Source organism: Panthera uncia, chromosome C2 (assembly GCF_023721935.1).
Source record: "Panthera uncia isolate 11264 chromosome C2, Puncia_PCG_1.0, whole genome shotgun sequence".
Taxonomy (NCBI): Eukaryota; Metazoa; Chordata; class Mammalia; order Carnivora; family Felidae; genus Panthera; species Panthera uncia.
Window position 1 is genome coordinate 118764800 of NC_064810.1, and position 19323 is coordinate 118784122.

General features: G+C 38.4%; 1 protein-coding gene across 8 annotated transcripts in view; it reads left to right on the forward strand.

Moving 5' to 3' along the window:
* The first annotated feature begins 8340 nt into the window (after positions 1 to 8340).
* The window catches only part of TFDP2 (transcription factor Dp-2), a 189420-nt gene continuing 178437 nt past the window's right edge, over positions 8341 to 19323 (forward strand). For 4 of the 8 annotated variants that reach the window (XM_049629769.1, XM_049629776.1, XM_049629767.1 and 1 more), the window contains exon 1: positions 8341 to 8651. The gene's annotated coding sequence lies outside the window, so the exon portion shown is untranslated. The remainder of the gene's footprint in view (positions 8652 to 19323) is intronic. The other 4 variants (XM_049629770.1, XM_049629765.1, XM_049629766.1 and 1 more) reach the window with 3 other exon arrangements.

The following is a 19323-nucleotide window of genomic DNA, read 5'->3' on the forward strand; positions in this document are numbered from 1 at the left end:
TGATGCTTAACATCTATTCATGTGCTTTTTTGCCATCTGTTTATCCTTTTCAGTGAAATGCCTGTTCATATCTTTTGTCCATTTGCTAATTGGGGTGTTTGCTAAATGAGCCATCTTTAGATTAAATCTCTTTAAAAAAAAAAGAAACAACTTTAAAATCAGTCCAGTGACTTAAGAAGTCATTAAGTAACATTCCTAAATCCTTCTAGGCAAAGTGTATACAGCACTTGAATGTGATTTTATAATGTAGGGAGCAGAAGAGTTCTTACATTCTTTCTGTATTCGTGTAGTATAGTCATAATATTGTATAATGGCAAAAAAGTTTCAAGGATACTTTTCCTTAGAATGTTAAATAGGGTGTACAAATACATATTTTGTACATAAGCTATCATAATGTTTGTAATCATTTTTATTTAAAATAAGCTGATTTGTATAAATGTTTCAGAATGATTTTGTGGAAAACTAATTTGAAATTTCCCTATTTGTGCAAGACAATTTTGATTGTAATTCATATGCATCAACAAATTTGTAATCTTATTTCTCTGATGTTCTTTACAAATTTCAGAATTATACTAAATAGTCATTGAGAACCTCATAAATCAATGTTAAGATCTACAGTTAAAATCTAGGATGCATTGCAATAGAAATGTATTATGTAAGTTTTTCCCTTACCTTTTTTCCACTTTAACTTTTGGATTTGTTTTTTAATTTTACCTGGAAATTGTTTAATACTATTTCCTGTTTTGGTTTTTGCACATTAAGAAGGTCACAGAGAAATAAGCATATGTTACTCAATTGTTACTCAAGATAAATGTGAGCTTAATACGGTCAGAGAAGAAAGGTTTTCTGTAACCCTGCCTCTTTAGATCATGTTAGACTTATTCTATATTCTACATTTTTGCACAAGGGAAATTACTAGAGAAGAGGGTTAATCCTTTGCAGTGGGAAAAAGATGCTATAACTTGTTGTGACAATATACTGTATTTTTAAATACTTAGATTTTAAATAATGAGGAAAAATTCAAATACTAATATGATAGAATCAACCTAGTAGTTAAAAGTCCCTTCTGAAAATTACCTAAAATTATTTGGGAAACTACAATGAAAAAGTAAATGATTTTTCTATACATATTATGTTTTAAGGCCATTTTTATTTAGTCTTTCTCTGTTCATTGCTTTGGGTTTGCACACATACACATCCAGTATGGTGAAGTGACATCCAGATGGTGAAGGATCAGTCAGTCTGGATTCCATTCCTTGACTGTAATGGAGACCATGGTATCATTCCAAAGTAGGATATTTGAAGGATAATAGACATTCACTTAATAGAGTAAAGGGGTTTTCTTTTTTTTTTTCTTTTTTTTAATTTTTTTTTTTCAACGTTTTTTATTTATTTTTGGGACAGAGAGAGACAGAGCATGAACGGGGGAGGGTCAGAGAGAAAGGGAGACACAGAATCGGAAACAGGCTCCAGGCTCTGAGCCATCAGCCCAGAGCCTGACGCGGGGCTCGAACTCACGGACCGCGAGATCGTGACCTGGCTGAAGTCGGACGCTTAACCGACTGCGCCACCCAGGCACCCCTAAAGGGGTTTTCTTTTAATTTTATTTTAGGTCAAAGTAATATTAGTCTAAAGAGGAGGATAAGGAAAGGGGCTATTATGGAGATAATGTGGAGCTGACTTTTCCGAAATTTATCTATTTTATAGCAATATTTTTAAAGAATCTTGCAATTGTAAAAAATTGTAGGAAAAAATGGGGATGGTAGGGAATAATGATGGGTTTTTTACTAAGGAAAAGGAACAGAACCCATTAAGAGGTGAAGATTTTAGGGCAGATATATTAGATTTGCTAATTTCCCTTCCTTCTCACCTACCACTTGGGTAAGAACATGAGCTAGCAGATACTAGGAAATTCCTGTGTCCTCATGCAGTCCACAAGCCTCTCGTCCTGTCTCTCCTAGAAAGTCCAGTCTCTGTCAGCATCTCGGCTTCATCACCAAATGCTGTCAAGAACTGAAAAGGAGTTTGAAATTTTACTCTACTTGAATGGAAACCAATTTGACAATAAACTTCATATATTGGGGAAAAAAAAGAATAAGAAAGGCAAAAAAAAAAATTTTACTCTACTTGGAAAGTAATAAGTTAAGTGTCCCACAGTTCTATGGATATTGGCAGAAGATAGGAGACTCCTGGGTCAGAGATTAAGGACTTTTTACTCAGGCATAGCAAACATCACAATCTTCATATTTACATTGGTTTCCTTTGCCACTCAACTCCTACATGGAGCAGTCCAGGTTGATGCTGTGCACACCCTGAGTCTTCTGTACAGCTGAGGACTCTCAAGCTGAGGAAATTTGAGTCTTTTGTAATGGGCTGCAAGTAAACATGTCCAATGCTTACTCCAGAGGAAACTATTTTTATTATAGTGGATAATAAGCAAAAATGCCCTCAGGATGGAGAGGTGTATTTTGGGACAAAGGCCTCAGTGCCTCTTCTTGTAAGACAAACAAATGAGAGAGCCATGTAAAATTGACCCTCAACAATAAATTCATTATCTTAATAGTGGCAGTGGTCTCATGGGTGTATGCATATGTCAAAACTCACCAAATTACGTTTACTTTTTGCAAGTTTATTGCATATCAGTTTCACTTCAACACAATGGGGGGAAGAAAAGTCCCAAATACGTTGTTGAGACCAGTAGCTTTAGTGTCCCCAAAGTGCTTTTCAGAAAATGTAATTTCAGGCCCCATTCCAGATCTTCTAAATCAGATCCTGTATTTTATTTTATTTTATTTTATTTTATTTTATTTTATTTTATTTTATTTTGTTTTGTTTTATTTTGTTTTGTTTTGTTTTGTTTTTTATTTTCAGAGAGAGTACATGTGAGTGGGGAAGAGGCAGAGAGAGAGGGAGAATCTCAGTCTGTGCTGACAGCACAGAGCCCAACACGGGGCTCCATCTCACAACTGTGAGATCATGACCTGAGCTAGAATCAAAAGTTGGATGTTCAATCAACTGAGCCACCCAAGTGCCCCTGGATTCTGTATTTTAATAAGATCCCCCAGTATTTAGTTTTTTAGCTTTGTATTTTGAAATAATTTTAGACTTAACAAAAAAGTTGTGAAAATGGCACACAGAGTTCCCCCCAACACCCAGCTTCCCTTAATTAACATCTTACTCAAACCAGGACATTCACATTGATATAAGAGGATTAACTAATCTACAGATCTTAGTTGGATCTTGTCAATTTTTCAACTTACTGTCCTTTTTCTGGCCCAGGATTTAATCACGGATCCCACATTGCACTTATTTTCATGTCTCCTTAGTCTCCTCCAATCTGACAGTTCCTCAGTCTCTTTTTTCTTGACATTTTTAAAGAGTACTGGCAGTTACTTTCTAGAATACCCTTCAATTCTGGTTGGCCTGATATTTTCTTAGGATTAGGTTAAGGCTCTGCGTTTTTGTTAGAATGCTGCAAAAGTGATGTGGCCTTCTCAGTGCCATTAGCATGTAGTCTTATTGATGACGTTAACCTTGATCTGCCATTGTAAGGTTACTATTCACCCCTTTGTGGCTAATAAGTGTCTTGTGAGATCGTTTTAGACCATGTAAACATCCTGTTTTCCATTACACTTTCACTCACTAGTTTAAGCCTTCGTGGTCGTTTCTTGGTGGCAACAATCATTCCTGTACTATTTGCCTAATAATCGTGATTTTCTACTTACATTATTTCTCTACGTTTATTTGTTAGAATTCTACCATAAGGAAGAGCTGTCTCTTATCCTCCATTTATTATTCAATTATTTGTATCAGTACTGGTCTTCTTTTGGTCCACTTGACATCTTCTTGGCCCACCTTTTTATTCCAGTTGTTGCAGCAACCAGCTGTCCAGGTATAACCTGACAGCACCTTGCATCACCATAATTTCTGGGTTGGGCTTTCTCTGCCTCACAGCTTAGAACTGATTTGAATGCACTCTGTCATTTTCACCTATGGTCAAACCAGGAGGTGCTAGAGAGTTGGCACCCTATGGTCCATCTTTCAAACAATGGGGATGGGAGCCAGTATACAAATACACACCCCTTAAGTGGACAATTCTGAGGTGTGTTCTTCACAGGCCCTTGCAGAATCTTCACTATCAAGCCTCAGTGGCCTTCAGCAGGTGATCATCTCAGAAACAGCCTTGGATTGGCTTTTCCTCCCTCATGTTTCAAGCTTCCCAGCCCCTATTCCTGTTCCTTGGAATCATTTTCCAAAATAAACCACCTGCACAGAAGAATTTGTCTCAGAGTGGGAGTGGGGAAGGAGAACAAGTAAAGATTTATGTATTACCAGTTGTTAAATATTTTGACTCTCACCCCTGTACATAACTAAAATCCTATAGAAACTTTCACATCTCCAAAGGAGTTGTACAAGTATATTCATAACAGCAGAATAGAGAAAAAACCCAAATACCTATCAATTAGAGAATGGATTATGTAAATTTTGTTGTTTTTTCCATCAGTGAAAATGAATGAACTATGTCAAGAAAGATGACTCAAAGGAAATGAGCAAATAATAACAATAATTTGCAGATGAGTAATAAAGTTTGACCCCAAATATATATAGTTCAAAAACATCCAAAACTAAGCAATATATTGCTTGGAGTTACATATATATGTGTTAAAATTTTCAAGAAAACCAAGAAGATTGAAATTCAGAATAGGGTTATTTTGGGGAGAGAAAGGTGGAGGGTCACACTGGGGAGGCACACACAGAGCCCCAGTGGTGTTACTAGTCCATTTCTTAAGCTGGTACATAGGGTTTATCATTATTCGTTATACTTTATATTTTTAGGATAAAATATTTTATCATAAAAAGATTTTAGGTTTGATATTAAGAAGTGGTTACTTTTATTAAGAGTGGCTGTGGGGGCGCCTGGGTGGCTCAGTCGGTTGGGCGTACGACTTCAGCTCAGGTCATGATCTTGCGGTCCGTGAGTTCGAGCCCCGCATCAGGCTCTTTGCTGACAGATCAGAGCCTGGAGCCTATTTCGGATTCTGTGTCTCCCTCTCTCTGACCCTCCCCCATTTATGCTCTGTCTCTCTCTGTCTCAAAAATAAATAAACGTTAAAAATAAATAAATAAATAAAGAGTGACTGTGAAATCCTTCCACTGGCCTAACCAACTAAGTCATTCCAGAAATGAACTGAAAAGAAGGTTGTGTCCCTGGCTGAGAAAATTCCAAGGCTTAGATTCTCCTGTGCCCTATTGACGTGATTAAACTGTGCATAATAGGACAGTTTCTGGAAGACGAGGTCTTGATTTAATACATTTTTAAGTGTTATTTCTTTTGTCAGTCGCTGGATGGATTAGGTGTGAAAACAGGATGCTGTTTTAAAAAAGTCATATCTGCAACCGTCCAGACAACCACAGATCTTTTTGTATAATAAAAAGGTGTCATCAAAGGACCTGTTACTCAAAGTGTGATGTTTGGTGTAGCAGCACCAGCACCAGGTGGAAGCTGGTTGGAAAGGCTGACTCTATACCCCACATCAGATCTACTGACTCAGAGTCTGAATTTTAATAAGATCTCTAAGTGATTCTTGTATCTCCCTCTCTCTCTGGCCCTCCCCTGGTCGCGCGCGCTCTCTCTCTCAAATAAAGAGAGAAAGAAAGAAAGAAAGAAAGAAAGAAAGAAAGAAAGAAAGAAAAAGAAAGAGAAAGAAAGAGAAAGCAAGCAAGCCTCCAGCACCAGGAGAGGGGGCAGCTCATAGAAGCTCCTCAGGTTTAACTGTAACAGATCTGTCTCTTCCATGATCCTTTCTTTGTTGGCCCAAATATTTGTAAGGAGAGACTTTATTTATGCTTCTTTCCTCTTTCCAACTGTGCTGGGCTGTGGCACTCTCATCCATTCAATAAAAACCTACTGAGCTTCCCTTGAGCATTGAGGAAAGGGTAGTGAATAGGATGACATGAATCAAAATATCAAGGAGCTTCCAAAATACAGATACTAAATGAGTAATTACGAGTTTGGTGAATGTTAGAAAGCAAAAAATTTTAGAGCTGGAGATGGGAAGTCAGAGGAAAGTAATCTCAGCTTAGATGAGAAGGCATATATGTAGGTGAGATGTGGGTGAACTGTGGGATTATTCCAAGCACAAGGAATACCCGTGAATGGAGCTCTTTGGGCACTTATATGTGTATTTCCAAAGCCTTGCACTGTTCTTGGCATACAATAAGTGCTTAATAAGTGTTTGCAGAATCAATATGTGTTCTGTCATATTTCAGACATCTACTCTCTGGCATGGGAGATAGTGGAAGCTTTATTTTCCTTTTCAAAGGAAATAAGATCCCTTAATGGGGAAAAGAGAAGGAAGAGAGCTGACTGTTGTGCAAATTGCTAAATTGGAACTGTGAGTGGGAACGAAAAATTGATTTACATGAATTTTCCTCCCAGAGGCAACTTGACAATTTATTCTGTTCTGGAGAATTTTCAGTTTTTGGCTTCAAAACCAAGCTGTTCCTTATTCTGAATTTCTTGGCCTGCTGTGAAACTAGCATTTAGTGTCTTTTACAGCATACCCTGATTAGGTCATGGAAATTCACAGCTAGATCAAACCAGTATATGGAAAATTTGAAACTTTCACTGCCCATTTTATTTCATAGTGCTGGAAGAAACATTGACTTTTAAATAATTTTTTTCAAAAGCAGTATTATCTATTGATCATAATTGCCATCATTTATTGAACACTTACTACATGTATATATTACAGAGCAAAATCCTTATATTAACTCTGTAAGAGGGTAAGTTGAGCCATATGAAAACTGCCAAATACTAGCAATTCATATGGTTCAACTTAATATTGTTTTCAGACTCTCATTTTAGAAACTTATAAAGAGATTAGAGAATCCCTAATAGCCATAGCCCTCCTCCAAAATTAAGCACTGAATTTTCACAATAGATAAATCCTGCGAGAGTTACAGCTCCTTAATAACATCCACCCATCTTATTCGCATTAGTACATGTGTCTATCGTGGTTTACACATTGTAGTGAAGTGGTTTACAATCCATTTCCCCTGATAGACTTGAGTTCCTTGAGGGTGGAGGGTTGTTTTTTTTTTTTCTGTCTTGCTCATTTTTGTATCATGCATAGAATGTTTGAAAAGTATTCGTTAACTTGAAACTTTAATAACATTTCTGTCAAAACTAGACTAATCCTATTGATTTTTTACTGGAAAATGCTCGGTAATCACTCCACTGGGGCTTTTGCATTTTAGAATCAGTCTGAGGAGGAGTACTGCATTTGGCATTCTTGAACTCCTAGGAGTTTATCTATGTACAATTATGCAGAAATTGTCTCCACCCCACCCCAGAGAAAAGTCCAAAGGTACTCTCTCACCTCCCTCACCTCCTTTAGGTATTTCCTTAAATGGCATCTTTTCTGCCCTTCCCTGAGCACCCTATTTAAAAGTCATCCCTCAAACACTTTTTCTGCTTATTCCCCCTGCCCCATAGCACCTATCAGCATGTAATAGTTTACATTTTGCTTATTTCTTTTGCGTATTTTCTTTCCCAACTCACTAGAACGTAAGCTCATAGGTGATTTTTCACACAGGCGCTGAATTAATAGGCAGAGTGTTCTCATTTTTGAACAAAATGTATGGGTGTTTGGGAGTGTGGGCCGCAATTTTCTCTTTAGCTTCTAAGTGACATGGTGACCTGGCCTGGTGTGGATCTTGCTTGCCCGGATATTGAAGAACTCACGTCCCCAGTGGTCGCTAACCCATTGTCTGAATAATTAATTTCAGGGTGCCCCACACGTGCCTCAGAGTTATTCCTCCCCACCCCCCTCCTCGCTGCTCCCCAGGGGTGAGCCAGCAAAAGCCTGGGGACCCAGATGTTACCACCTTAGTTCCCCCTTTTCCAAGACAGATGGGGTTTTCCTGCTTCGAGCCTGGGGGATGGGGTTGGATGGAAAAGTCAAGATTCTGACCCAAGCCCGAGGTAAAGGAAGGGGAAAAGGGCGTGTCTATAAATTTTAGGCCTCAGGCCTGCAGCCCGCCTCGCAGGCGGCCTGGGAACTGAGTGTTGGTGTCAGCGCGGGGCTCCCACTGGGAAGCTCCTGTGAGCACCCAAGGCTGGGACTGGGTTGCTTGAGGTCCCGCCCCTTCACCTAGCGGCCCCCTCCCCTCTTTGGGAAGCCTGGGGGCGGGGTTTGTTTACTCCTTGCACGCACCGCCGACCTGGCCAATCCGTAGGGACCGGCGCCTTACGTCACACACCCGGGAGCCAATCGGCACCCACCGTGCTGCTCCGCCGCCAAAGCTTGCGCGGGGGAAGCGGGGCAGTGGCAGGGTTGGGTGAGGGCGGACGAAGCAGCCTGTGATCTAGGCTGCAGCAACCACTGCTGCTCGGCACGCGGCCGCGCTCTGACCCTTCCTTTTTGGGCAGGCTCGCAGGCGCAAGCACGGTCGGCGTCCCACGGCCTCGAACTCCAGGGCCTTCCCTGGGCAGGCCGCGGATCGCCCATCCCTGCCCCGAGTGTGTATCTGCCGGGACCCAGCCGCCGCCTCGCGCGGGCGGCACAGGAGCGGCGGCGCCGAAGCCGCGCCCCAGGCTCGGAAGAACAACCCTGAGAGGCCGCCTCGTCCTCTGCAGCCGAGCGGCGGTAAGGTCCAGGGCGAGGGCGCGGGGCCGCGTGCCGAGGGCCTCTGGACCCGGCCCGGCGTGTTCCTGGGCAGGTTTCCCTCCCTTCGCCTCGGGGCCCCCTTGTTACCGCGAGTTCCATCTGTTTATTCCCACGCGTTCTCCCAGGCCTGGCCGAGTAACCCCTGAGTGTCTGGGGGGAGTCGGAAACCGGCGAGCCCCCCTCCCCCGCCCCATACACACACAGCAGATTGGGAGGAGGCAACGTCCCCGTGTCATGCCTCGTGGAAGAGAGGAAGGGCTGCTTTCTACTTTCTCGGTCTCTGCAGGTCTTCAGGGCAGAACGATGGCTTCTAAGTCTGGTTTTCTGACTTTTCAGCCTTTCATGAGTCACACGCCTCCATCTGTTTCTACCAGGTGTATTTCAGAGTTCCAAAGCTTTGAACTTGAAAGAACCTCCTATCCCGCAGAAGGGAACTTTTCTTTAAAGTAGAGGATCGCTTTTGGGGCCCAGACTCCTTTGAGAAATTCCAGAGAGCCAAATCCTCTCCACAGAAAAGTATAAAGGTTTTGTAGGATCTCTCAGAGAGACGGTTCAGCTTAGTGGATGAGCGCTCAGTCACTGGTACCAGCTTGTGTTATCTTGCATTGTGTGGTCTCAGTTTCTTCATCTGTAAAATAGTAGTCACTGCCTATTACGGGTGTTTTGAGGAGTAAATGGACTAATCTGTGGAATGCATTTGGAACGGCGCACCACATATTAAGTGCCCTGCATGAGTTAGGCATTTTTATAATGGCCTTCCATGAATGCCCGTTCAGAAAAGTGCCCCGCGTTGTTTCTCTTTTTCTGTTGAAACAGTTAACAGGCTCATCCCTTTCCATATTTACTGCTGAAGCTCCCTTTGAGCCTTTGATACGTTTCTCTTCCTCATTCAGTCTCCTAGGGCTAAGGCTCCCTGTCCCACTTATTTGCTCTCTTTTTAGTAAGTTAGTTAGCTCATTCTCTTCCTTCCCCTTTCTCCCCTAAATCTTAGTTTTTTGTCTTTTCATTTGACTTCTATAGCCTAATTTTTTCTGGGCCACTCTCCTTTTCTCTTAATGGTCTGAAATTATCTTCACCTAATAAATATAGTTACAGTTATTCATCTGTCCTCTGTACAGTGTAATCATGACCCAGTCTGTGTTGAAAGTTAAATGTAAAAGGAACTTAGTTGATCTGACATCCCATGTTGCTTTTCCATTTCCTTGGTGAGCCTATAATTTAGCTAAAGCTTTATCACTGTCCTGTTACTGTAATAAATCTTTAATAGTAGTGTCCATTCTCAAGTAGCACCAGGAGAAAAAAATCAAATGCCTAGACCCACCCTATGTACTGGCTCTGGATGCTTTTGTTATTTCTTGGAACATCTTGTGCCTGGAACTAGAGTCTAGTCTACTGGCAGACATGGTGTCTGTAGCACTGTTTTGGCGGTATAGTTGCAGCAATGTGGCACCTGTATTTAATAAAGGCCAAACACTTATTAAACTTACTTTTGGGTTCTCGTTATTTCTAGTTGTTTAAGAGGGAAAACAGAATTTTCAAGTGTGTAATGCTTCATATTACCATTCTGTGACCATGTAACTTTCTCCCCAACTCTTTTAAATATGTAGTCCAACTGGCACCTTCAAGTTTTTCCCTGGCAGCCAAAAATCTTAACTGAGTTATGTGCTCTCAGTACAGCTTGAAATTGGATGTACAGATGTTTATCCTTAATGTGAGAAGCATTTGTGGATGAAAATTATACACTAAAAGATACCCTAAAGGATTCAAAGATTGTTTTTTATAATTAGGAATTGAAATGTGAATGTACATTTTCTTTTTTTTTTTTTTTTTTTCCCTTAAACATGATAGGAAGACTGGCTTTGTTTTCTGGCTGTTGATAATTTATGTTTTGTAAAAAATGGATGACTTATTTATATTTACATTGCAAAACAGTATATTTAAAGCCCTTTTTAGATATTTGAAAGTTTTTGGAACACAGGAAACAAACTAAGCAAAAATCAAATTCATGGCAAAGGTAGTAAATTAGAACCTAAGTATTCTGACTTCTAGTTTATTGTTTCTTTGTCTGTCAATCTTACCAGTTAACCCAGAGCAAAGGATAGAAAGGGAGAGTTTAAAATGAAATTTTAAAAGCAGAGGGGGGAAATTGCTAATTTGGGCCTTAAATATTAGATAGGGAGTAGTACATTAGCATATTTTTTTTTTTAATCTTTAAACTTAGGTATTTTTTTAAAGGTTAAATTATAAGCCATATATGTATGAATTTACTTACAGTCAAGTTTATATTGTCACTTGGCAAATTTGATTTCACTTTTTTTCTGACCTTGTCATCATAGTTTAAACTCTTATTGCAACGTGCATTATGATGGATCTCAGAAGAAACTGGAAAGCATAGAGTTGAGAGTTTTTTAGATAATGGAATTGTAAGTTGTAATGAATTTTAAAGATTATTAAATATACTTGCCTTTTCTTGAATCCTTTCCATTTTGATCTGGGATATATTACTCTAGGGGTGGGGATTTAAAAGTAGATTTGTGAACTCTTGTAATTTTATGCAAAATTATATGTACTTGTGTATTTTTCTGGAGAGAAGATTCATAGTTATCTAGTTTCTGAGGCAAAAGTATTTGGACAACTCCAGTTTTTATAATATGATTTCCTTTGCTGAATCAGAAATTACATTCTCACTGGTTCTAGTTCTCTCTTCCATTAGTGGGTTTTCAAATATTTGAAGATACTTATTATAGTCTCATTAATTCTTTTCTTCTCTAGACAAAATATTCTGTCTTTAACCTCTTCTAATCATTTTGTTGGTTTGGTTTGAGTCTTCTCACAATACTGATGCCTTATTTGTGGATTTGTTTGAGTTCGTCCGTATCCTTGTTAAAAGTGTGATATTCCTAGATATTAATCTGTAGAGAAGACCGTAAGTTACGTCTCTGATTTTAAATCGTATACTTTAAGATTAAGAGTAGATTTGTTTCTTTGACAACCATATTGCACTGTTAATTCAAAATAATGTCCTGGCAAAGACAGACTCTGGAGCTAGCCTGCCTGGGTTTAAATCCTAGCTCTACAGTTTATCAGCTGGTTGACCTTGAGTAAATTATGTAAACATTTTTTAGGCCACAGTTTTCTCATCTGTAAAATGGGATTTATAATAGTGCCTATCTCATAGGATTGTTACAAGGAATGGATGAAAGATATTACGTAAAATATTTAGAATGGTCCCTGACATTTAAATGCTGTATACATTACCCATTATTACTGATTTTGTAGTCAACTAAAATTCTTGAGTTGTTTTCTTTATGTTCTTCCAATTCTTTAATAGAGTGTTTTTTTTGGTAGGGCTTTATATTTATCCATATTAAACTTTATCTTGTCAGACTGGTTATATTCTGTTGACTTAAAAAAAAAAACTGATTTGGGGGCACCTGGGCAGCTCAATCTGTTAAGTGTCTGACTCTTGATCTCACTGTTTCTGAGATCAAACCTTGCATTGGGCTCTGTGCAGACAGTATGGAGGCTGCTTGGGATTCTCTCTCTCTCTGCTCTTCCCTTGCTTGTGCGTGCACGTGCACTCTCTTGCATGCTCTCTCTCTCCTTCTCTCTCTCTCAAAAATAAATAAATAGTTAAAATTTTTTTTTTAAAAACTGATTTGGTCATATGATATGTATGGGCTTATTTATTTATCAATGGATTTGATAAACTGTAAGTGTGATAATGCTGACATTGCCTTCCTGCAGATCTTATTAAAATGTTGAGTAGGCAGGGCCAAGAACAGAGCTCTTGCTCTGCTAGTGACCTCTCTTAAGGGTGATAAAAAAACTAATTCTTTGGTTCAAGTTGTTCAGACAGTTAGAAATCCAGCTAATTTAACATTATTCACCTCAGATATTTCCAAGTTTTCATAAGGAATATATAAGAAACTTTAATAATTGCCTTCCTAAAACCCAAATAATTTTATATACTTTATTAAAAAAAATCCTATCAGTTCAGTAACTGTCAGGAAAAGAGCACTAATCTGTGATTATTTGTCTGTAACCACTATACTGGTTTCCAGTAGTGTATGTTGGCTACTATCTTTTTCTGTGTTCAAACTTCTCTTGGTAATGATTCTAGAATCTCGTCTAGAGGTACATTTAACTTCAATGATCGATAGTTGGCAAGGTCACCTTTCTCCTTTTTTGAAGAGCAGTACTACATATCCTGTCTTTAGTCTTATGGTAACCTCTCCTGCTTTCCATAGTTTCTGAACAGTTGCCAGCAGCTGTGTGGAAATTTCATCTGGAGCGATATACCTTATTGAAAGTTTACTTGGAGCAGTTAGGAACTCTCTCTAATCTTCTCATTCATATTGAGCTTTGGTTTTCATTAACTCATTGATTAAATTTATTAGATGCCCCTTTTACACAGAATACCAGTGTTTGTTTCACCCCATCCAATCTGAGAGAATGTTTCTTAATAGAGATGGCTGAAGCAAAGGAATAATCCACATCCATTTCTCTCTGTTACTACTGTTGTTATCATAGCCTGGGCCTTCTTCTCTGGACAGCAGCAGTAGCTTCCTATTGACCTTCTTTATTCTAATCTTTTTTTTGTTTCTAATGCTTAAGCATTATAGCCCTTGGCATCCTTATTTTTAAAAATGCATGGATCTCAGGGTGCCTGGGTGGCTCAGTCAGTTAAGCACCCAACTTCGGCTCAGATCATGATCTTAGTGGTTCGTGAGTTTGAGCCCCACGTCGGGCCCTGTGCTGACAGCTCAGGGCCTGGAGCCTGCTTCCCATTCTGTCTCCCTCCCTCTCTGCCCCTCCCTGACTTGTGCTCAGTCTCTTTCTCAAAAGTAAACAAACATTAAAAAAAATAATAAAACAAAATGCATGGATGTCAGGGGCGCCTGGGTGGCTCGGTCAGTTAAGCGTCGGACTTCAGCTCAGGTCATGATCTCGCAGTTCTTGGGTTCGTGCCCTACGTTGGGCTTTGTGCTGACAGCTCAGAGCCTGGAGCCTGCTTGGGATTGTGTGTCTCCCTCTCTCTTCCCCTCCCCCACTGGTGCTGTCTCTCTCTCTCTCTCTTTCTTTCTCTCTCAAAATAAATAAACATTTGAAAAAAATTAAATGCATGGATGTCTTTAAAGTGTTCTCTTCTTCATTGGAATAATTCAGTTTCTGACTTTGAGTAATTCCCAACTTCCTTAGCTTGTTCTGTTTATTGTCCTTTTAAGTTCAACCCCCCTCCACCTTTTTAACTTTTCTTATTCTTAGGGATAATATGAACCATCAGGCAGATAGGCATGGAGAGATGGTGGGTCTCTACCGGCTGGTCTTTGTGTGAGTCACTTAGTAGACAGATAATGGAGTGATTACTATGTTATGGACACTGTAGGCACTGAGTTGACAAAGGAACATGATACAAACTCAGCCCTTCAAGAATTCTAAATGCAGGGAAAGATAGAATAGAGGAAAGTATTTGAAGAACCAGAAATCTTTTTTTTTTTTAAATACTCATAAGCATAATAAGCATAATAAGTTTTTAACAGACTCCATTTTACTTTAAAAAGAGCCAAGTATGTTGTTACTTAAGGATGAGTTTGTTAAAGTGGCCAATTCAATTCTAGTTGAGTTAAATCAGATTGTAAAATGGCAAACCTATAAATGTGGGAAAATAGTATGTATTTCAGAACTGCCAAAATAAAATATTTAATCAAAACTAGAAGGAGAAGGGGAATGGGGGATGGGCAAAAGGGGGTGAAGGTGAGTGGGAGGTACAGGTATATGAGTAAGCATAGGCAATATGGTCAGTGGAACTATAATTATGGTGACAGATGGTAGTTTTACTTGTGGTGAGAACAGCATAACATATAGAGATGTTGAGTCACTATGTTATCTACCTGAAACTAATGTAACCTTGTGTGTCAACTATACTTCAATAAAAAGGTAAGGAAATAAAAATAAATAAATAAAAGCAGAAAAGTGGTTATATAAACCTATTCCTACTTCTCAGAGGCTCCATCCTCTGAAGTACACAATGAAGGACCCCCCTCAAAAAAAAAAAAAAAAAAAAGACAACCAAAAAACTGGTAGCACTAACTTCTCTTTTATAGTCCACTTCAGAGTGGACACTTAAAAAATCAATTTATTAAGTTTTTCTTCACAGCATCCTTGAAATTGTCGTGGTAATATAAAACTAAGTATAAAAAAGAAGGATTTATTAAATGCTCTTCAAAGGAAAGAAAGGTGATGGTAAGCAGTTGCTGTAATAACATATACAAGTAACAAATGATGGTCAATAAAGTGATTTCTAGGTTAATAAGTGTTTGAAAAACCTGCCAGGTAGGTAATTCTGCACTAATTGATACATTTTTAGCTATAAAATCTATACAAGTAGAAAAATTTTGTAAGCCTAATGATTATGTATTTTTAAGTTGAATAAATCAGTGTTTGTAGGTAACAGAATAATAGAAAAACAGGTAATTTGTGCAGGCATTCCAAGAAACATAAACTGAAACTCTGTGTGAAAAGTTCCATCATTAAGTATGAAAAGCAATAAAATTTTTACTGATACTAACATTCTGCCTGAAATTTTGCTTTTAAGTTCATATTGTCCCAGACATACTGTATCTTGGTTGTTGTAAACATAGCTACTATTCTCTCTTCCCAAATCAAATTATTTTCTTTTATTGTTATTGTATCTTTTACTGTTATTGCTATTCTCGAGGTAATCTGGAATATCAGATACTACAACTCTGAGAAAGATCTCTTCTGAGTTACTAGTTTTGTAAATTAGTTGAAGTTATGCTCTAGGGAAAGAGTTCAAAACAATTGAGTTTCTTCTCGACACAAGTGACAAAAAATAAGAATAAATTTCAAGAAACTGAAATGCTAAGCAAAAAGCATGTGAAATAATGTTAAGGAAGTGAATTTTTAGAAAGGGATCTCTACATGCAAAACTTCTTCCTTATAACAAGGAGATTCCAAGAGAGATGTGAGAGAGATCATAGTAAGTAAAGAAAATAAGAGATTCTGTTAATATAAGCAGCTCATTGAGAAAAATTAAATCTTGTTTACAAGGCCATTCCTCGTAATCTGAAAAATATAAAAGACCATGATATATTTTTTTAGGATTAAGTAGGAAGATAAAGATCCATATTCTGGGAACTTTGTGTTCATTATGAATTCCTAATGGCTTACTTTACCCAATACCTACTATGTGATAAGGATCTCATTTAAACTTCCCCCAAAGTGTATGAGATAGATTTTATTGTCTTTCATTTTACAGATAAGGACATAAGTTGCTTTACTGGGATCAGAAAAGCAGTAATGGCAGAGCTGGGGCTGAAACATGAATCTGTAGGACTGTAATGCTAGCCGCTTCACTGTATTGCTTTGGTAACATACTGTTTTACGCCTGTAACATTCAAGAGCCCAGAATCTTTTTTTTAAAATTTTTTATATGTTTTTATTTATTTTTGAGACAGAGAGAGATAGAGCATGAGTGGAGGAGGGGCAGAGAGAGAGGGAGACACAGAATCTAAAGCAGGCTCCAGGCTCTGAACTGTCAGCACAGAGCCCGATGTAGGGCTCAAACTCACAAGCTGTGAGATCATGACCTGAGCTGAAGCCGGCGGCTCAACCGACTGAGCCACCCAGGCGCCCCGAGTCCAGAATCTTTATAGCTTCTCAGTTGGGCCTTTCCAGTATAGTTTCTGTTTTTTCTAGAGTGTTATGAATTCATCCACATATAAGTGAGTGACTTCAAAATTAGCCATTGTTTTTGATTGTCCTTTCACTGTGTCACTCTTTTACTATATATTTTTTTTCTTTTACTATGTTTTATTTTATTTTATTTTTTTGTAGTTTTATTTTTTATTTTTTAAAATTTACATCCAAATTAGTTAGCATATAGTGCAACAATGATTTCAGGAGTAGATTCCTTAGTGCCCCTTACCCATTTAGCCCATCCCCCCTCCCACAACCCCTCTGGTAACCCTCAGTTTGTCCTCCATATTTATGAGTCTCTTCTGTTTTGTCCCCCTCCCTGTTTTATGTTATTTTTGTTTCCCTTCCCTTATGGTCATCTGTTTTGTCTTTCTCTGACTGACTAATTTCACTTAGCATAATACCTTCCAGTTCCATCCACGTAGTTGCAAATGGCAAGATTTCATTCTTTTTGATTGCTGAGTAATACTCCATGGTATATATATACCACATGTTCTTTCTCCATTCATCCATCGATGGACATTTGGGCTCTTTCCATACTTTGGCTATTGTTGATAGTGCTGCTATAAACATGGGGGTGCATGTGTCCCTTTGAAACAGCACACCTGTATCCCACGGATAAATGCCTAGTAGTGTAGTTGCTGGGTTATAGGGCAGTTCTAGTTTTAGTTTTTTGAGGAACCTCCATACTGTTTTCCAGAGTGGCTGCACCAGCTTGCATTCCCACCAACAATGCAAAAGAGATCCTCTTTCTCTGCATCCTCGCCAACATCTGTTATTGCCTGAGTTGTTAATGTTAGCCATTCTGATACCTGTAAGGTGGTATCCCACTGTGGTTTTGATTTGTATTTCCCTGATGATGAGTGATGTGGAGCATTTTTTTCATGTGTCGGTTGGCCATTTGGATGTCTTCTTTAGAGAAGTGTCTATTCCTGTCTTTTGTCCATTTCTTCACTGGATCATTTGTTTTTTGGGTGTTGAGTTTGATAAGTTCTTTATAGATTTTGGGTACTAACCCTTTATCTGACATGTTGTTTGCAAATATCTTCTCCCATTCTGTCAGTTGCCTTTTAGTTTTGCTGATTGTTTCCTTCACTGTGCAGAAGCTTTTTATTTTGATGAGGTCCCAGTAGTTCATTTTTGCTTTTGTTTCCCTTGCCTCTGGAGACGTGCTGAGTAAGAAGTTGCTGTGGCCAAGATCAAAGAGGTTTTTGCCTGCTTTCTCCTTGAGGATTTTAATGACTTCCTGTCTTACATTGAGGTCTTTCATCCACTTTGAGTTTATTTTTGGAAGAAAGTGGTCCAGGTTCATTCTTTGGCATGTCACTGTCCAGTTTTCCCAGCACCACTTGCTGAAGAGACTGTCTTTATTCCATTGGATATTCTTTCCTGCTCTGTCAAAGATTAGTTGGCCATATGTTTGTGGGTCCATTTCTGGGTTCTCTATTCTGTTCCATTGATCTGAGTGTCTGTTCTTGTGTCAGTACCATACTGTCTTGATGATTACAGCTTTGTAGTATAGCTTGAAGTCTGGGATTGTGATGCCTTCTGCTTTGGTTTTCTTTTTCAAGATTGCTTTGGCTATTTGGGGTCTTTTACTATATTTTAAGAAAGAGACGTTTTGTTTCTCTTTACGTGTAATGTATGTGATAGATATCTTAAATTCAGCCGTATTTCAGTTAATTGGTTAAATCATGATTATGAGCTATGGGAATCTATTATACTGACTTGTTTGCTGTGAATAAAAATAAGTACATACTTCTGGGGCGCCTGGGTGGCTCAGGCGGTTAAGCCTTCGACTTCAGTTCAGGTTATGATCTTACAGTTTGTGGGTTTGAGCCCCACGTCAGGCTCTGTGCTGACAGCTTGGAGCCTGGAGCCTGCTTCAGGTTCTGTGTCTCCCTCTCTCTCTGCCCCTCCCCTCACACTCTGTCTCTCTCTCAAAAAAATAAATAAACATTTAAAAAATTAAAAAAATTTACACACTTAGATAAGACATGAACCTAACTTCTTTTAATATAAAAATTTTTCTTTTATTGTGAGTTCTATATTGTGTCACCTGTCCTTTTGAATTATTCAAAAATTAAATTATGTAGTCTAAAAGATAAAATGGGTATAATGAAACGATGCAAAATCTTGAACTTGTGATGAAAGAAGAGAAAAAGGCTAAAAGTGTTTTCAGAAAGTAAGAAGAATAAAAATATAATAGCAAATAATAGTGACAGTGTTCATTGTTAGTCACAGAACAGGAGCACCATGTAGTTCATAATCACAGATGTGGTGGCTAATTCATTTTGTGTCTGGTAAATTGAATATGCAACAAGAAAATAAATGTATTCGAAAATAAGAATGATAGTACATATCTTTTCATCAAAGTAGAAAATATAGCACAAAAATATTTTTTTCTTTTTGACTTTACGCATATATCGAAGCCTTCTGACAAACTGCTGAATGGAGCTCAGATTGGCTGTCTTATCTACTGTCTTAGTATGAAAAGTCTCTGACTTACTAATACTTATTCCTGTTTCTGTAAAATTCACTCCAGAGTTTCACTCTGGAAAGAAACAGTTTGATTCAGATTGGCTTTGAGTGAAAATAGACAGCTATTACATTAATTTAACTTACTTTTATGTAAAACTTTTCCTCATTATTTTTTATCATCTTAATTACCTCAAGGGATTCTAGAATAATTTTCAGCCTACCATGTAATTATTTACTAGGGTTGCTAGAACAATAGGCAGAATATGAAGCAATTTTTCATGTTGTGCTAAAGCTGTTTCGATGAATTTTATGCAGTTAAATAGTTACATCTATTTTAATTAACCAGTCTGTGGTTGGTAATATTTGTCTGTCCAGTATTGGAAGTTTTTATAGTTTACATTTTCTGGTGCTTACTGTGTGTGAATATTATGTGTCTGATAGTCCTCAT